Source organism: Somniosus microcephalus, unplaced genomic scaffold, assembly GCF_052327205.1.
Source record: "Somniosus microcephalus isolate GS21.2 unplaced genomic scaffold, FLI_Smic_1.0 unresolved_chr6, whole genome shotgun sequence".
Lineage (NCBI taxonomy): Eukaryota > Metazoa > Chordata > Chondrichthyes > Squaliformes > Somniosidae > Somniosus > Somniosus microcephalus.
In genome coordinates this window covers 33,520,233-33,539,091 of record NW_028225184.1, presented here as the reverse complement: position 1 = coordinate 33,539,091, position 18,859 = coordinate 33,520,233, and the positions used below count along the sequence as shown (strand labels likewise).

Here is an 18,859-nt window from a genome sequence, read left to right as displayed (position 1 = left end):
AGTCTGGAAGGAGACGGCTGAGAGGTGATGTTGTGGAGGTGGTTAGGGTAGTACATGAGTATGGAGGAGGAAAATCTGCAACACAGCATGGAATGAAATTATAGTTTAGCGGAGCAGGAGATGGGCGCTGTGTACAATGGAGATCCTGCCTGAATTCGACCGTTTCCCACCGGTGGGTTAATTTAAAAGTACCCCCTTCGGGTTCCTTCATAAAACATTGGGTGGTTGTGTCGGGGCAGTTATGGTGCTGGGGCACAGGTTTCTGTGTCCAAAAGACCTTTTCAGCTCATTGGCTCTACTCTTATTCCTATTTTCTAAACCATTATTTGGCTCAGATTTCTAACACTTACATTTTCTTCTCAGGGAAGTGGAGAAGCAGCAGAGAAATGAGATGAGATCATTGACTGTTGAATTGTCAATTACAACCACACCTGGCCAAGATAAAACTCAGATGCAGATGTTCAGGAATAATTGTACCCTGTATACTTCACTTCCTTTTCATATTAGAAAGAAACTCCCCCACTCACACTCACGCACACACTCCAACAGGCAATTAGATGTATATACATACATACACTCACAAATTCATATACATATACACAGACTGGTATACATAATCACATATATTCACACACAAGGACACATATATTTTCTCATACGTTCAGTGAAAGACACAGATACACGCTCATAATAAAGCATACACTCAAACTCAAACACACACATATTAAAACACACATGCACACACTCAAACACACAATCATAATAAAACACACACACACTCAAACACACACACAATCACACAAACTCAACCATATTCAAACACTAATCCAGGCAGTTTTCACTTACTTCAGTAATTTTGTTTGCATCTGCACTACATCCCTTTAAATGTGTTTTTGTTCATTATCTCATTAAACTATAGCCTTTCTCATCTGGGGATCCCATATTAACAACAGCTCAATGAGAGATGAAATCCCTCTTTGTGCTCACTGAATCGATATCGCGAATCGGTTTGTGATGATTTCATCAAATTCTTATTTTTAGCCCAATGGAAATTCTGCTCGCCAAAAAGATTGTCCAACGGGAGGAAATATTCACAAACTATGTAATGGTGCCGCTCCACATGGTGAGAGCAGGAGATAGGTCCTCATTAATCACCCTAGATGTCAAACTAATCATTAGTTCCAGGGTAACAAGGAATAACCTGGCCTGGGAACAGTTGGATAAACACATGTTCCAGGACGTGGGCAGAGAGATACTTTTACATATAACATGGGATCCATGTCTGAAATCCAATCAATACCTGTATCAAGAATTTAATGATCTGTGCCATCGAAAATAAAATGATTAATTGACGATATATGTTGTTTTAAGGAACACAGCGCCTCCTGGTGACCAAAGCAGTGAGACCCTAACATGTAAGTTCAGTTTTGTATTCGTACATCCAAAATTCTCCTTTGCATTTAGCTTTTCTTGCAGTTAACGAAAAGGAATGAACACAATCTTATTGTTACATTTCTAGTAACCGTTTGTAGACATTTTATTGTATTAGCAAACCAACTGTGAATCACATATACTGTCAATCATTCTGAATCATTTAGTGAATCTGACCAAGAATCAAAATAAACTCTGAATATATATTTTCATCATTCAATGAAAGTGATTTTTCAGACAGGGAGTGATGAGGGAGTGTAGTCAACAGATGCAGAGAGGATAGTCGGAAAGAGGTCGCTGGACCCGGCACATAGATGTAAAACAAACCCCTTTTTTATTCCGACCCACTGTGCTAATTTGTTTCTAATAGGAAATCTGATCGTGCATTGTTTTAAATATTTATATATTTACAGTACAGTACTGTAATAGGTAGCAATTGCTGAAGCAAGTGGAGTCGGTAATAGCATCACAGGTTTTTGCAAACATGCTGAGAAGCTGCACCACACCACCACTGGTGGATAGATGTAATTACAGTATGCCAAATTTCTGTCGCAGATTTTGATTCTACAAGTGAATCAAGCAGAGGAATTTATCATGAGCAATGTGAAGCAACTAATTACAATCGGAAGTGCGATTTATAAAGAGCACAAAAGATTTGTATGGTATTGCTCATCGAATTCGCAGTGCAATAGGCATGTGGAGTCCGGGCTAAGTAGAGTCTTCAAGTGCAGCATTGCAGGGTCATCTTCTTAGGGTGTCAGTCGGAACCGAGGATGACTTGCTTCCACACTAAAAATTAGTTCTCAGGTGACTACACGCTCTGTCAAAGTTGGGGCAGACGGTGGTTGAAGGGGTGGGTTGGTGGGCTGCATGGGTTGACGTGCGCTCCTTCCACTTTTTGCTCTTGTAGGGTAGTGGATAACTGGACCGGGGTACACAGATGTAATTAAATTCCAATGTTGGCCGTCTTTCCCTTTTGTACAATACTTCACGTTTTATTGTTATTTAATGTTAAATAGCAAAACCCTTTCAAAGATGTGAAGCTAACACATTGGGTTAGGTGTAGCATCGAACTTCTTCTCCAGTAACGTTTAATGCGTTGTAGTGCCACCCGTGGTTAGATGGTGTAACAACAGTGTGAGACATTTACATATAAAGTTTCCAGAATAAAGGATCACATAGGTTATTATAATGAGCAAAGATTGAACAAAAAGGATGACAACATTTTAACAACAGCAAGTAAGATTTTGTAGAGAGGAAGCAACATGCCTGTATGATGTAAATATTTCGGAATCAAGTGTTTCCTTATTCAAATAGCTAAAGTTATTATCATGGATAAAAATGCATTAATATTCAACAATCGAGAGTTTAGCACTCATTGAGATCACAGGACAACTCTAGATTAGGCAAGCTATCGCTGCATCAGCGATAATCCGAGAAACATCAAGTCATACAGTGAAAATCTACTGCCCATTTCGAGAGAAACCTCAGCCAACCCATCCACTTCCTGGAGAAACCGAGGAATTGAGAAGGGAAGCTCAGCATAGGAGGTGCATTCACTTCCTAGTGGATAGTCAAATACCCATTGGTAGTTGTCAATGGCCAGCTAGTTCCCACTATTGAGTGTGGAGATGGTGTCCCATCCATATGATGATAAACAAAACCTCCATAGGAATAAAACTCTTTAATAAAAGAGGAAAATGCTATAAGTATTTAAACATCAATCCATTTGTTATTGTGTTTTGTTTTGTTTAGATGCTGTTCTTAACCTGCAAACATTGCCGAGAGTAAACGCTGTAAGTTAAAAATGCACTGGGATTTTATTTTTCCATTGATGTGGACTTTTATCTCGCTCATTCCATCTCCTGGAACGATGTGTCCAAATATTTGTTGCCTTCTCCAACAGAGTTCTTCTTCTTTTGAAATATCACAATTGCCTTGTCCAGTAATTAATATACATGAGGACAAAAATGTTTTTGATCACACTTCAATATGTCTTTAAACGGCGACAGAATGATGTCCAATGCAGAATAATGAACGGATCTCTATTTTTCTAAGCGGATTGAACAAATGTATTTGCAATAGAACAATAATATTTGAGGGGTGAGGTGTAGATTTGGGCCCGCTATAGGAACTGAAGGGAAATTACAGAGTTCAATTACCACGAATGCAGCTGCAAACACACTCCTGTACAAGCGAATCTAGGCAATGTACAGCATTTACAGTTTAACAATTGGTTAATGTCTGGAATATGCAGAGCATTTTGACATAAACAAGACCATTTTCTATTTCACCCACTGAACCAACATGCGGTTTCCACGTCTTACACACAACATCCTAGTATCCCACCTGGAAAGTTAAGTTGTCCCTTCATTTTCCGATGCTGTCAGAGATAGGCGCTGGAACTTTTGGCTTAGAGTGGGCCTAAAACAGTGATCTGGATTCAGCCGCCCATTTTACACCTTACTGATGTCCCTTTCCATCGATGTCAAAGTGATCGGTGGCCGAACCCTTATCGTCCCTTCAGCACCTCTGATCAAGTAGAAAATTCCTCCCGCTCTCTGTTTCCATCATGTCCTGTTGCCCTGCTGCTGCTCGAGTGTCCCTTCTTGTTTTAAACAAACAGCATTACCTGAGGTGAAAACTTCATCTGCAAATGTAACCGTTAGCAGACAGTTAATACCCTTTAGAGCAGTGCAATATTCCCAGTTTAATACTGCTCACTCCAACAACGCTGCTTTTGACATTTTTCGGCTTCTGCCTTGGAGCATCAGCTGATAGAATTTCGCTGAACTGTTACCAGAGTGTAGTTGTTCGATTGCATTTCTGACCATTTGCACCATTCCTTTCAGAGTCAGCGAGACACCGTCCAAAACCTCGGTGAGGACTCCGTCCTCTATGCAGCAGTGAAACTCTAGAAGACCAGGCACATCCATCTCAACAGTACCGGACAATGCCATGGTCATCAGCATTTCACCCATTAAAATATTATTCAGCGAGACTTTGTGTTTGCAAGAAGCCATCTATGGAAATGTAATCTGTGAGAAATGTCTGACCCCAGTCCAGGTATTTAGTTTACTTTGTGCGTAATTTAAACAAACATTTTAGAACATGGTAACCAGGAGCCGGCCATTCAGCCCCTCGAGCCTTCTCTATAGAATGAGATCATGGTTGGTCTGAACCTCAACTCGGTTTACCCGGATTGTGCCTAATCATTTGATACGCTGACCTAACAAAACTTTTCAATCCCTCTCTCGAAATCTCCTATTGTCCCCCAGCACAGAGCCTTTCTGCGGGTAAACTTCTAAATTTCTGCAAAACTTCGCGTGAAGATGTGCTTCCTGAATTTGCTTCTGAGCGGCCTACCTCTAATTTTATAATTACCTTGTTATAGATTTCATTACCAGAAGAAATAGATTACCTATAGCCAACCTATCAGATAGTGTAAACATTTTAAGAACCTTGATTAATTTACACAATAATCTCCTGTACTCAAGGGGAAACAATCCAAGTCAATGCAACCTATCCTCAGAATGTAACTCTCTAAGCCACGGTAGCATTCTGGTGAATCTGCGCTGCACCCCTTCCAAGGCCAATAGATCCTGCCTGAAGAGCGATGCCCAGAAATGACCGCAGTATTCCAGACCGGGTCTGACCAAGGATTTGTACAACTCAAGTTTAAATTCCATCCTTTTTGCCATGTTCCTTGAGATAATTGTGACTGAATCGCTGTTTCTGTGTAGTCGGGCACAAAATGCAAACTTGGCCCCCAGTCCATGAATTTGAATAATCGATTAACCACCGGATTGGGGGCTATCAATTTCGCCAATACTCTCGGCACCACCTTGCAGCAGGAGGGTAGAAGCGGTGTTTTAGTAAAGTAAAACTTCTTACTAAGCTTGCACATTACAGAACGGACCTCACTTTGGGGAAATTAGAATAGATCAGGAAACTTCATGAACATCTTTGCCCTCTCCACTACTGCTGGAGTTTCCTCCAGGAAGTCAATTCTGCTCTAAATAATTTGGTGTAAAATATGTTTTTGCTTTTACTGCCTGGGTGCTAAGTTTCACCATAGCAGAGCGCCGAATGTTAAATCTGGTGCAGAGTATCGCGCGCACCTTGAGGAATGGGATTGACTTTCCTTTCACTGATAAAAACGGGGTTTATTATGTTAAAACTGTGCGATTCCCCTCTGCCCTGCCAGAGATTCCTCTCTGCGCTCTGCCCGGGTGATGCTTTGTTGCAGGAAATAATTATAACTGTTAATGGCATGGAAGATGATTTAATAGCTTTATAATAGCATATGCATTTGAGCGTACAGCAATGTCATGCGTTCAGTATATGAATAAATGCATTACAATTTCGCAGAAGTCTAATAACACAGTAGTGGTGTTTGTTTGTTTACTACAAGGTCCCATGAGGTTGGAAAGTCCAATAAAAACAACTTGCATTTATATCCTTTCTTTAAACGGTCCAAGGTGTTTCACAGGAAGGTAATCAGAAAAAAATTGAGATCGAGGTATCTGAGAAGATATATATTCCTTGGCTCACCTAGAGTGCAAAAATCAATCAGTCTCAGCCTTGAATATGCTCAACGAATCAGCATCCACAGCCCTCTGGGGTAGAGAATTCCAATGATTCATAACCCTCTGAATGAAGTTATTCCTCCTGATCTCAGGAATGAATCTATTGAACCTTCGTTGCACCACTCCTAAGGCATGTATATCCTTGCTCCGATAAGGAGATCAAAATGGCTGAGACGTTAAACCGAGTCCCCGCTTACTTTCTCAAGTAGACATAAAGTATCCAATGGCACTATTCGATAATGCGCAGGGGAGTTCTCCCCTGTGTTCTGGACAATGTTTGTCTCTCAACCAACATCACTAAAACAGATCATCTCCACCTCATAACAACAGAAAATGCTGGAAAAACTCAGCAGTTCAGGCAACATCCGTGGAGAGAAATTTGAGTTGACGTTTCGGGTCGGAACCATTTTTCAAAATTGGAAAGAAATTAAATCGATCGAAGGCAGGACTGCGATCGACAAAAGGAGTAAAAGAGACAATAAAAGGTATTCGAAAGCAAACGAGATGGTTATAGGCCGGTGGAGACAAAAGACAGCTGAGATTAGGTGTGAAGTGAACTAGCAGGTAAGAGACAGCTGCCAGGTGAGAGGGAGAAACAGAAGGAAATGCGGGTGGGAAGGAAGACCCAAAACAAACGGGTGGAAAAAATTAAAGTAAAAAAGTGATAGGGGACGAGGTTATGATCTGAAATTGTTGAACTCGATATTGAGTCCGGAAGGCTGCAAAGTGCCTAATCGGAAGATGAGGTACTGTTCCTCGCATTGCACTTCGTGGGACATTGCTGTGCACAAATTGGATGCCGCATTTCTGACATTGCAACAGTGATTGTTCCTCAAACGTACTTCATTTGCTCTACAGTGTTTCCTGAGTTCGTGAAATGGAAGACTTTATTTTTTCTTTCGACTTTAACAGGGTGGAAATATCTTGCCATTATTAAAGCCCCCACAAAACATACTTTCCGCCCTCTTTCACGTCCACACATCTCCACTAACGGGTGTGTAAACCTATATCGCTCATGATACACTAGCTCCCAAAGATAAAATTACAAACGTTGTGTGGACCAGCGGTCAGCGCTTTGTAAAAGTGAGAACTGAAGATTGGGCTGAAATCTGAACTGTGATTCAGAAAGTGGGAGGACCAATCATCGGCAGCCAATGAGGAACAAGAGGGGCTGCTCGCTCACCGTGGACACCATCACATATTCAGGCACTACCCATTGAACTGAGCTGTTTCTGGGAGCCTGAGATTAACTCCTGCTCCGATATAATTAAATGTTTGGAGGTGATGAGTCTGTGGGAGAGGCGCTCAAAGATGCAAACAGCAGCCCTTAGACAGCAGCGCTCCTCTCTTTCCAAGGTTTGCGTGCTTAGCTGTCAGTGTGGATGTAGCTCAGTGGTAGAGCGCATGCTTTGAATGTATCAAGGTCACGTGTTATAGTTTTTAGTCTCTCCAAGCACATTATGACTGTAATTATGAAAATATAATCTCTATTTTCTCTGACAGAGAGCCAGCTGCCCAGCGATACTGATGGCTCACAGCTTTTAAATACTTTTCTGTTCTCAAGGTTTCTGCTCCTCTTTGAACATTTCAAAAACAGGTCTGTGGCATAAATGCAATGACCAAGGTTTAGTTTCCAAGCTGACATCCGATCTTTGAATCAGCAAGTGAGATGGAAGAACCACAGGGCGTCAAACAGGAACTAGAGCTGTGGCTGCTCGCTCAGCATTGTGACGTCACACAATCTGGCCAGTCTGTGACTGTGGGTGAAGAGCAGCTCCGGCCCACTGAATGTTTCTGGAGCCTCAGCTGTTGTAACCTGCTGCCCTCATAAAGCAACATTCAGCAACTGTAGTTAAAGAAAATGCTTGGAGATGCAACTTAGGCTCGCATACCACTGAGCTACATGTCCGGGGCACCAAGCTGATGACATCAAGGATAGAAGGACTGAGTTCCTTCCTTTCTCAATACCAACATTCATTTGCTGGACTTAAAATAAGCTCCTTTTTTGCTCCAAGTATGTACTGAATATGTGCACCTAATACAACTGTGGGTGAAGAGAAGAAACCAGGGCTCAGCACAGAAGTGTGAAAGGGGCATTGAGCAGGAAGACATGGGGACTCCTTGGGCTCCTCCCTCAGGGAAAAAGGAGACTAAGAGGAGACCTCAGAGAGGCCTTTATCATTATAAAGAGATAACAACATATAATCATAGAATCTTACATCACAACAGGGGCATTTGGCTCCGTTGTGAGAGTGTCGTCTCTTTGAAAGAACAATCCAATTTAATCCCACAGCCCACTATTTGTCCCATAACTATCCTTCTAAGAACATATAAGAAATAGGAGCAGGAGTAGGCCATTTGGGCCCTCGAGCCTGCTCCTCCATTGAATAAGATCATGGTTCATCTTCTACCCCAACTCCACTTTCCTGCACTATCCCAATTCCATCAATTCCTTTAATATCCAAAATTCTATCGATCTCTGTCTTGAATTTACTCAAGGATTGAGCATCCACAGTCCCCTGGGGTGATTAATTGCAAAGATACACCACCATCTGAGTGAAGAAATTTCTCCTCTTCCCAGTCTTAAATGGCCGTCCCCTTATTCTCAAACTGTGACCGCTGGTTCTATACACTGCAGCCAAATGAAACATTCTCGCTGCATCTAGCCTGTCGAGCCCTGTAAGAATTGTATATGTTTCGAGAGAATATAGGCCTAGTCTACTCAACATATATTAATAGTACAATCCCCCTATCCGAGCAATCAGTCTGGTGAACCTGTGTTTGCACTCCCTCTAAGGCACGTGTATTTTCCCTTAGGTAAGGAGAGCAAAAGTTTTCACTGACAGTCTGAATGCTTATCCTCACATGTAGCATGTACATTGCACTTGTTGACTAGGATCAGTTTCTGAGGATCCTCGTTCTCTATCTCACATCAGTTCCCTTTAGTCAGTCCACTATCAATCAGACTAATCCCGTTGTAACCCTGTAGCTCCCTACGAGGTGTTACCGAGATCTGGAGCAAACTGTTCAGATGCTGCTGCCGACTTCCTTTCATTAAGTTTCTGGTCATCTGCCCTGTAAACATTAAAAGAAACTGCAGCATAGCAGCAATTGTGAAGGTTTTGTGACCAGACCAAAATCCGATGTCCGAAACAGAAAGTGAGGTGGAAGAACGACAGGGAGTCAAACAGGAACAAGAGCTGTGACTGCTCGCTCTGCATTGTGAATACACACGATCCCGTCAGCCAGCGGCTGCTGTGAGCTGAGATGTTGAGGAGTCCGGGTTGATGAAGAGCAGCTCCGGGCCAATTCAATGCTGGTGGAGCCTCAGATGTTGGAACAACTTGCTGCCCTCATGAAAAGTGGATGTTTAAACTCGTGGATGGGGTGCCGAGCAAGTGCACTGTAATCAAGGGGAAAATTAACGGGCACTTGGGAGCTTTAAATTAGTGAAGTAGAGCCACCACGAATTTGTAAAAGGCAGATGGTGTTTGACTAATTCAATTCAAATTTCTGCTAAAGTAACAGGGCGGATTGATGAAGGGAATGCAATGGATGTTGTCTACATGGATTTTAGGAAGGCATTTGACAAATTACCACATAGAAAGCTGGGTACCAACATTGCGCCACATGGAATAGGCAAGTTAGATATGGAATTGGCTTAAGGACAGAAAACATCGTGTTGTGGTAAATAGTTGCCTTGCAGACTGGAGAATCGTAGACAGTGGTGTTTCGCAAGTGTCTGTGTTGGGGCCACTGCTTTTTTGAAATGTTTAAATGACCTGCATATTTGTATACAGAGTAGAATTTCTAAAATTGCTGATGACACCAAACTTGGGGGTGGGTGACAAACAGTGGGGATGATACCAATAGACTGCAACATGACATAGATAGGCTAGCAAAATGGGAAGACAAGTGGCAGATGGAATTTAATACAGAGAAGTATGAGGTGATGCATTTTGGCAGAAATAACAGGGAGGGGCAATATACACTTCATGGCACAGTTTTAAAGAGTGTGCAGGGAGAGAGGGACCTGGGAATTAATGTGCATACGTCCTTGAAGGTGGCAGGACATATTAGGAGTGTGGTTAGCAAAGCATATGGGATATTGGGCTTCATAAATAAAGGTATTGAGTACAAAAGTACTGAAGTTATGATGAACGTTTATAAAGCACTGGTTATGCCATAACGGGAGTATTGCGTTCAGTTGTGGTCACCACATTTAAAAGAGGAGATTAACACAATAGCAAGGATGGATATTAGCACTAATTATGTGGTACCCGTAGGGTTAGAGCTGACACTTACCAAGGGGCAGAAAAATATAGTGGGAGTTGTATACAAACACCCAAAAAGTAATACTGAGTTTGGGGCTGACATTAAACGGGAAATTAGAGAAGCGTGCAATAAGGGCACAGCATTTATCATGGGTGACTTTAATCTACACTTAGATTGGGCTAACCAAATTAGTAACAATACTGTGGACGAGGAAATAGTAGACTGTATACGGGATGGTTTCCTGGACCAATTTGTCGAGGAAACAACTAGAGATCAGACCATCTTAGACTGGGTATTACGTAATGAGAACGGATTAATTAGCAATGGTGTTGTGTCCGGCCCCCTGGGGAGGAGCGATCATAATATGAAGGTGGAGAGTGAAATAATTGAATCAGAGACTAGAGTCCTGAATTTAAATAAAGGAAACTACGATGTTATGAGGCAGACAAAGGGATTAATTAATAGGGGGAAAATATAATATGAGAGTAAGCTTGCAGGGAACATCAAAACGTACTGGAAAAGTCTTTATAGATATGCGAAGGGCAAAAGATTGGTGAAGTCAAGCGTAGGTCCCTTGCACTCAGAATCAGTGGAATTTATACTGGGGAACAAAGAAATGGCAAAACAATTAAATACATACTTTGGTTCTGTCTTCACAAAGGAGGACACAAATAACCTTCCAGAAATGTCGGGGAACATAGGTTTGAATGAGAGGGTGGAATTCAATGAAATCAGTATTTTTAGGGAAATTGTGTTAGGGAAATTGACGGCATTTAAGGCCGATAAATCCCCAGGGCTGGATAATCTACATCCTAGGCTACTTACAGAAGTGTCCCTAGAAATAGTAGATGCATTGCTGGTCATCTTCCAAAATTCTATAGACACTGGAATAGTCCCCATAGATTGTATGGCAGCTAAATTAACCCCACTATAAGAAAGGTGGTAGCGAGAAAACGGGGAATTATAGATCGGTAAGCCTGACATCGGTATTGGGGAAAATGCTAGAGTCCATTATAAAAGATGTAATAGCAGAGCACTTGTAAAATAGTGACAGGATCGGACAAAGTCAACATGGGTTTACAAAAGGTTAATCATGCTTGAATAATCTACTGGAATTTTTTGAGGATGTATCTAGTAGAATATATAAGGGAGAACCAGTGGATGTGGTGCATTTGGACTAACAGAAGGCTTTCGATAAGGTCCCGCATAAGAGATCAGCTTGCTAATTTAAAGCACATGGCATTGGGGGGAATGTATTGAATTGAATAGAGAACCGGTTGACAGACAGGAAGCAAAGAGTTGGAATAAACGTGTCTTTTTCCCAGTGGCAGGCAGTGATTAGTCGGGTACCACAGGGATCGGTGCTAGGACCACAGCTGTTCACAATATACATTAATGATCTAGCCGAGGGAACTAGCTGTAATATCTGCACGTTTGCAGACGACACAAAGCTGCGTGGGGGAGTGTGCTTTGAGGAGGATGCAGTGAAACTCCAGTATGATATGGACAGGTTGGGTGATTGGGCAGATGCATGGCAGATGCAGTACAATGTGGGTAAATGTGAGGTTATCAACATTGGTGACAAAAACAGGAAGACAGATTATTATCTGAAAGGCAACAGATTCGGAAAAGGGGAAGTACAAGGAGACCTGGGTGTCCTTGTGCACCAGTCGCTGAAGGTAAGCATGCAGGTGCAGCAGGCGGTTAAGAAGGCAACTGGTATGTTGGCCTTCACAGCGAAAGGATTCGAGTAAAGGAGTAAGGATGTCTTGCTGCAGTTGTACAGGGCCTTGGTGAGACCATACCTTGAGTAATGTGTGCAGTTTCCGTCGCCTTATCTGAGGAAGGATGTTCTTGCCATGGAGGGAGTGCAGCAAAGATTCACCAGACTGATACCTGGGATGGCAGGAATGACGTATGAATAGAGATTGGGTCAATGAGGCTTATATTCGCTGGAGTTTCGAATAATAAGGGAGGATCCATTGAAACTTATAGAATTCTAACAGGACTAGACAGACGAGATGCAGGAAGGGTGTTCCCGTTGGTGCAGGAGTCCAGAACCAGGGTTTACAGTCTAAGGATAAGGGGTAAGCCATTTAGGACTGAGATGAGGAGGAATTTCTTCACCCAGAGAGTGGTAAACCTGTGGAATTCTCTACCAGAGAAGGCAGATGTGGCCAAATTATTAAATATATTCAAGAAGGAGCTAGATATATTTCTTAAGGCTAAAGGGATCAAGGGATATCACAGAAAGCAGGGACCAGGTTCTGAATTTGGATGATCAGCCATGATCTCATTAAATGGTGGGACAGGCTCGAGGGGCCGTATGTCCTACTCCTGTTCCTATCTTCTATGTTTCTTTGTTTGTATGTTTCTCAGAAGGATGTGAAGACACTTGAGAGGGTGCAGAGGAGATTTAACGGTGATGGGGGATCTTAGTTACAAGGACAGGTTGGAGAAGCTGGATTTTTATCATTACAGCAAAGGAGGTTGAGGTGTGACTTGATAGAGGTGATTATGACAGGTTTGCCTTGGCTACACGGGGAAAGGCTCTTCCCAACAGCTGATGTTACAATGACTAGGGGACACAGATTTAACCTTTTGGGCAAAAGATACAGGTGGGATGTGCGGAAAAACGTTTTGATTGAGCGAGTGGTGATGATCTGGAAGTCGCTGCCGTTAGAAGAGGCTGGAAGTGGAGACACTCAAATTTTTCTAAGGGAGACTGGATAGGCACTTGAGGGAATTAAAGTTGCAGGGCTACGGGGTAAGAGCGGGGGAATAGCACTGACTGGATTTCTCTATAGACAGCCGGCAAGGACGCAATGGGCCGAATGACCTCCATCTGTGCCGTTATGATTCTATGACTATGTTTGAAACGATTGCTTTAAGGATTCAATGCCGCATGCTCCCGAACGGAGATAATCGGCCACAGAAATGTCCTTATGCCTGTGTAGGTATGAGGTTAATTTAGAACAAATTGTTTATACAATTAAGTTAATTCACATCTAAAAAATGGCTGTGCAGTGCAATTTTGAACTGAGTGCGTTTTAAACAGAGTAGTGCGAGTTGAGTGAATCAGGGAGTTAGGTGAGGAGTGGGAGGAGGAGTTCCCTTGCTTCGCCTTTGCTTTTCCTAACTTTTCACCCTGTAGGAATTGGTTCTTACTTTACACCAAGTAAAGAGCTTGAGAGCAGGAGCAGTCAAACAGCAACTGCAAAACCACTAAAATGACCTCACAACCATGGAAAGAGCTGATTGCTAAGTAGGACCTGGTGACTATATGTACATTCCAGTCGTTAAAGTAAAAGTAAGGTCTATAGTTTAGAATAAGTAGTGTTTAAATAATATAAGGTCCCTAGTGTAATTAATGGCCCAGAAATTATGGTCGGGGGCTTCCCGCGGGTGCAAGCCCCCGACCTACACTTACCTAGCATGCCGACATTTCAGACCTCGGCCTGTGTGGAAGCGTCTGTGGCCCGGTCCAGATCCCGGCGCGCTTTGCTAGCGTGATCCAGCGACGTAGTTAGTTCGATGAGCCAGCTGGGATCACGTGAGTACTGGGCAACTAATCGGAGGTTGCAAAAGTTCATTCATGAGTTTGATAGTAAGAACTGTCAAACTCATGAAAACTCCGGGCGCCCAAAACAGTACTTAAACTTAAAATAAAAGTTAAAAAAATGCCACTAATTAAATGAACTATTAATAACATTAAAAAACTATTTCAAACAATTATTCAAATTTCGGAAAACATTTTTTTTCACGAAATCGTGTCCAAAAATACACTTACCTTACTGTAAATTCTACTGAAATAATAAACCTGTGGAAAAAAAATTCTAACTTTAATTATTGGACCACTTACCTTTTGAAATGCAGTCCTTATGCCCGATTTTTACATTTCTAAAATCTAAAGACTTACCCTCACGGAAAAATCTGTAAAAAAAAACGTAAGTGCAAAGCGCACGCAGAGACTCCCTTGCGCACACATTCGTTCAGAGGTCCGGAAATGCCAGTTTCCCATGCATGCGCTATGCATGAAAGAAACTGGCACTTCCATCGGGTCCACGCGTGGGTACTCCGTCCATACTCACGTGTTGGGACCCGAATTACTGGGACATTATTTTTAATTTAAAGAAAGTAAAGGGAGTAAATTAAGAGTAGGGCATGGCAGGGCAGCTCGGCAGTGTGGAGTGCTCCTCCTGTGCTATGTGGGAAGTCAGGGACACTTTCTGTGTCCAGGGCGAACATGTGTGCAGGAAGTGTCTCCAGCTGCAGCTAGTCGAAATCCGCCTTTCGGATCTGGAGCTGTGGCTGGGGTCACTGCGGAGCATCCGGAAAGCTGAGATCTTCGTGGGTAACATGTTTAACGAGGTGGTCACACCGCAGGTAAACAGTGCACAGGCAGACAGGAAATGGGTGACCGCCAGACAGAGTAAAAGAACTAGGAAGGTAGTGCAGGAGTCCCCTGGCTCCATCTCCCTCACCAACATATTTTCTGCTTTGGATGCTGATGGGGGAGATTGTTCTTCGGGAATGCAGCAAGAGCCATGTCCGTGGCACTAGCAGTGGCTCAGCTGCACAGATGGGGAGGAAAATGATTTGGTGAGCAATACTGATAGGTCATTCGAACGTATGGGGAACAGATAAACATTTCTGTGGCTGCAGACGTGACTCCGGGATGCTATTTTGACTCCCTGCTGCCAGGGCCAATGATATCACTGAACGGCTGTAGGGCATTCTTGAGGGGGAGGGTGAAAATCGGAAGCCATGGTTCACATTGGTAACAAGGACATGGGTAGAAAGAGGGATGAGGTACTGCAATAAGAATTTAGGGAGCTAGGTAGCAGATTAAAAGCAGGACCTCAAAGTTTGTAATCTCTGGATTTCTCCCGGTGCCAAGTGCTAGTGAGTATAGGAATAGGAGGATAGAGCTGATGAATGTGTGGCTAAAGAGTTGGTGCAGGAGGGAGGGCTTAAGTTTCCTTGATCACTGGGTCTGCTTCTGCGGAAGGTGGGACCTGAACAAGTCGGAAGGGATGCTCCTGAACCGGAACGGGACCAAAATCCTTGTGGGGAAGTTTGCTAGTACTGTTGGGGGGGTGGTTAAAATAACTTGACAGAAGGATGGGATACGGAGTGCAGCTATAGAAGGGGTTGCTGCACAGCCAAATATAGAGGAAAAAACAAGTCATCCTGCAAGGCAGAGCATATATGTAATGGCACAAGGGTGTATGTCAAGGCTGGGTGTCATTTGTATTAAGGCGAGGAGTCTTGTGAGTAAGGCAGCTAAATTGAAGGTGTTGGTGCAACCATGGGGGTAGGAAATTGTTGCTATCACAGAGACATGTTTGAGGGAGGGGCAGGACTGGCAGCTCAATATTCCGGGGTATAGAAATTTTTGGCGAGACAGAGGGGTGTTTAAAAGAGGAGGGCTTGTCACAATATTAATCAAGGAGTGAATTACTGCTGTATGGAGGGATGATATCTTAGCAGGTTCCTCTAATGTGGCCATATGGGTAGAACTTACAAACGAGAATGGTGCCAGCACTTTGCTGGGAGTGTACTATAGGCCCCCAAACAATCAGGGGGAGATAGAGGAACAGATATGTTGGCAAATATCAGAGAAGTGTAGAAATATTAGGGCAATAATAGTCGGGGATTTCAGCTTACCCAATATTAACTGGGATAGACCGACTGTGAAAGGCTTAGAGGGGCGGAATTCTTAATGTGCATCCAGGAGAGCTTTTTCAGCCAGCATGTAGAAAGTCCACCAAGAGAGGGGGCGGTAACTGGACCTAAATCTAGGGAATGTAGCCGGGCAAGTGGTAGAAGTGTTAGTAGGAGAGCATTTTGGTGACAGTTTCCATAATTCGGTGAGATTCAAGGTAGTCATGGAAAAGCAGAAACATGGACCGGAAATAAAGATTATAAATTGGGGGAAGGCCGATTTTTATATGAAAAGGCAGGATCTGGCCAAAGTGGACTGATATCAGCTACTTGTAGGACAATCCACATCAGAGGAATGGGAGTCTTTCAGAAAGGAAATAAGGAGAGTACAACGCCAACGTGTTCCTGTAAAGGTCAAGGGTGGGTTCAAAAAGCCAAATGAATCCTGGCTGTCAAGCGATATATAAGATTGGATTAGGAATTAAGGGGGGCTTTTGGTGGGTACAAAGGACTAATAACAGTGGAAGCTCTAGAGGAGTATAGAAAAGACAGGGGCCTACTTAAAAAAGAAATAAGGAGAGCAAAGAGGGGGCATGAAAAAACACTGGCGGGCAAAATATAGGAAAATCCCAAGGTATTTTTATAAGTATATTAAATGGAAGAGCATAACCAGGTAAAGAGTAGGGCCCATTAGGGACCAAAGTGGCAATCTGTGTAGAGAGCCGGAAGATGTAGTTGTGGTTTTAAATGAATATTTTGCATCTGTGTTCACTATGGAGAAGGGTGATGTAGGCATAGAAATTAGGCAGGGGGATTGTGATATACTTGAACAAATGAGTATTCAGAGGGAGGAGGTGCTAGCAATTTAAGCAGACATAAAAGTGGATAAATCCCCAGGCCCTGATGCGATGTATTCCAGGCTGCTGTGTGAGTAAAGGGAGGAGATTGCAGGGGGTCTGATATAAATGGTCAGAACCTCTCTGGCCACAGGGGAGGTGCCAGAGGACTGGAGAACAGCTGACGTAGAACCATTGTTCAAGAAAGTTAGTATGGATAAACCAGGGAATTACAGGCCAGTGAGCCCAACATCAGTGGTCGGGTAATTAATGGAAAAAATTCTGAGGGACAGAATTATTCTCCAATTGGAGAGGTAAGGGTTAATCAAGGATAGTCAGCATGGCTTTGTCAGGGGGAGATCATGTCTAACAATTTGATTGCATTTATCGAGGGTGTGACTAGGTGTGTGAATGAGGGTAGTGTAGTTGATGTAGTCTACATGAACTTCAGCAAGGCTGTTGAAAATGTCCCACATGGGAGAATGCTCAAGAAGATAAGAGACCATGGGATCCAGGGTGAATTGGCACATTGCATCCAAAATTGGATTAGTGGCAGGAGACAGTCGATAATGGTCTAAGGTTGTTTTTGCGACTGGAAGCCTGTATCCAGTGGTGCACTGCAGGGATCGGTGCTGGGTACTTTGCTATTTGTTGTGTACATTAATGATTAAGATATGAAGGTAGGAGTTATGATCATTAAGTTCGCAAATGAAACGAAAATTGGTGGAGTTGTAAATAGTGAGGAGAGAAGCCTCAGGCTACAGGACGATATAGGTGGGTTGGTTAGATGGGCAGAAGAGTGGCAAATGGAATTTATCGCTGAAACGTGTGAGGTGATGCATTTTGAGAGTAATAATAAGGCATGGGAATACACAATGAATGGTAGGACCCTAGGAAGAACAGAGGATGAGATGGACCTTGGTGTGCATGTACATGGTGCATCCCTGAAGGCAGCAGGACAGGTAGATAAGGTTTTTAAAATGGCATATGGGTTACTTGCCTTCATTAGCCAAGGCATAGACTATAAGAGCAGGGAGATTATGAAGGAGATTTACGCTGGTTCGGCCACAGCTGGAATACTATGTGCAGTTCTGGTCACCACACTATAGGAAGGATGTGACTGCATTGGAGAGGTTGCAGAGGAGATTCACCAGGATGTTACCTCGACTGGAGAGCTTCAGCTATGAAGAGACATTGGACAGGCTGGCGTTGTTTTCGTTAGAGCAGAGAAGGCTGAGGGGGACATGTTGATTTGTACAAAATTATGAGGGGCATAGATAGGGTAGATATAAAAGAACGTTCCCCCTTATTAGAATGGTCGTTAACCAGCATGCATAGATTTATGGTAAGTGGCAGGAGGTTTAGAGGGGATTTGAGGAAAAATATTTTCACCCACTGGTTGGTTGAAATCTGGAAATCACTGCCTGAAAGGCTGGTAGATGCAGGAACTCTAAACATTCAAGAAACGTTTAGATGAGCACGTGAAACTCCATAGCATACAAGGCTATGGACCAGGTGCTGGAAAATGGGATTATTATAGACAGGGCTTGATGACCGGCACGGACATGATGGGCTGAAGGGCCTCTTTCTGTGCTGTGTAACTCTATGTATTACTCTATTAATGCCATTACAACGACATCTGACCCTCAACCAGAAAACAGTGACATTGCAGCTGATATACATTCCTTTCTGGTGCAAAAGCACAAAAGGAAAAGAGGCACAGCCATGGCTTACAAAAGAAATGAAGGATTCTATTAAATCCAAAGTGAAGTCATATAAAGTTGCCAGAAAATCCAGCAAGCCTGAGGATTAGAAGCAGTTTAGAGTTCAGCAAAAATGTGTCAAGAGATTGATTAAGAGGGGAAAAATATAGTATGAGAGTAAACTTGCAACGAACATAAAGGTGGATTGTAAAACTTCTGCAAGTCTGTAAAAAGAGAAAGATTAGTGAAGACAAATGTACGTCACTTACATTCAGAAATGGGAGTAATTATAATGGAGAACAAGGAAATGGCAGTGCAATTAAACAAATACTTTGGTTCTGTCTTCATGGAAGAGGAC

The 18,859-nt window shown here is 42.9% G+C and overlaps 1 long non-coding RNA gene across 1 annotated transcript; it reads left to right on the top strand.

The window, feature by feature from the left end:
- The first annotated feature begins 1,253 nt into the window (after positions 1 to 1,253).
- LOC147087182 (uncharacterized) lies at positions 1,254 to 4,570 on the top strand. Its single transcript, XR_015075598.1, has 3 exons — positions 1,254 to 1,415; positions 3,187 to 3,227; positions 4,284 to 4,570. It is a non-coding gene; the product is annotated as an uncharacterized LOC147087182 (long non-coding RNA).
- Positions 4,571 to 18,859: the final 14,289 nt, after the last annotated feature.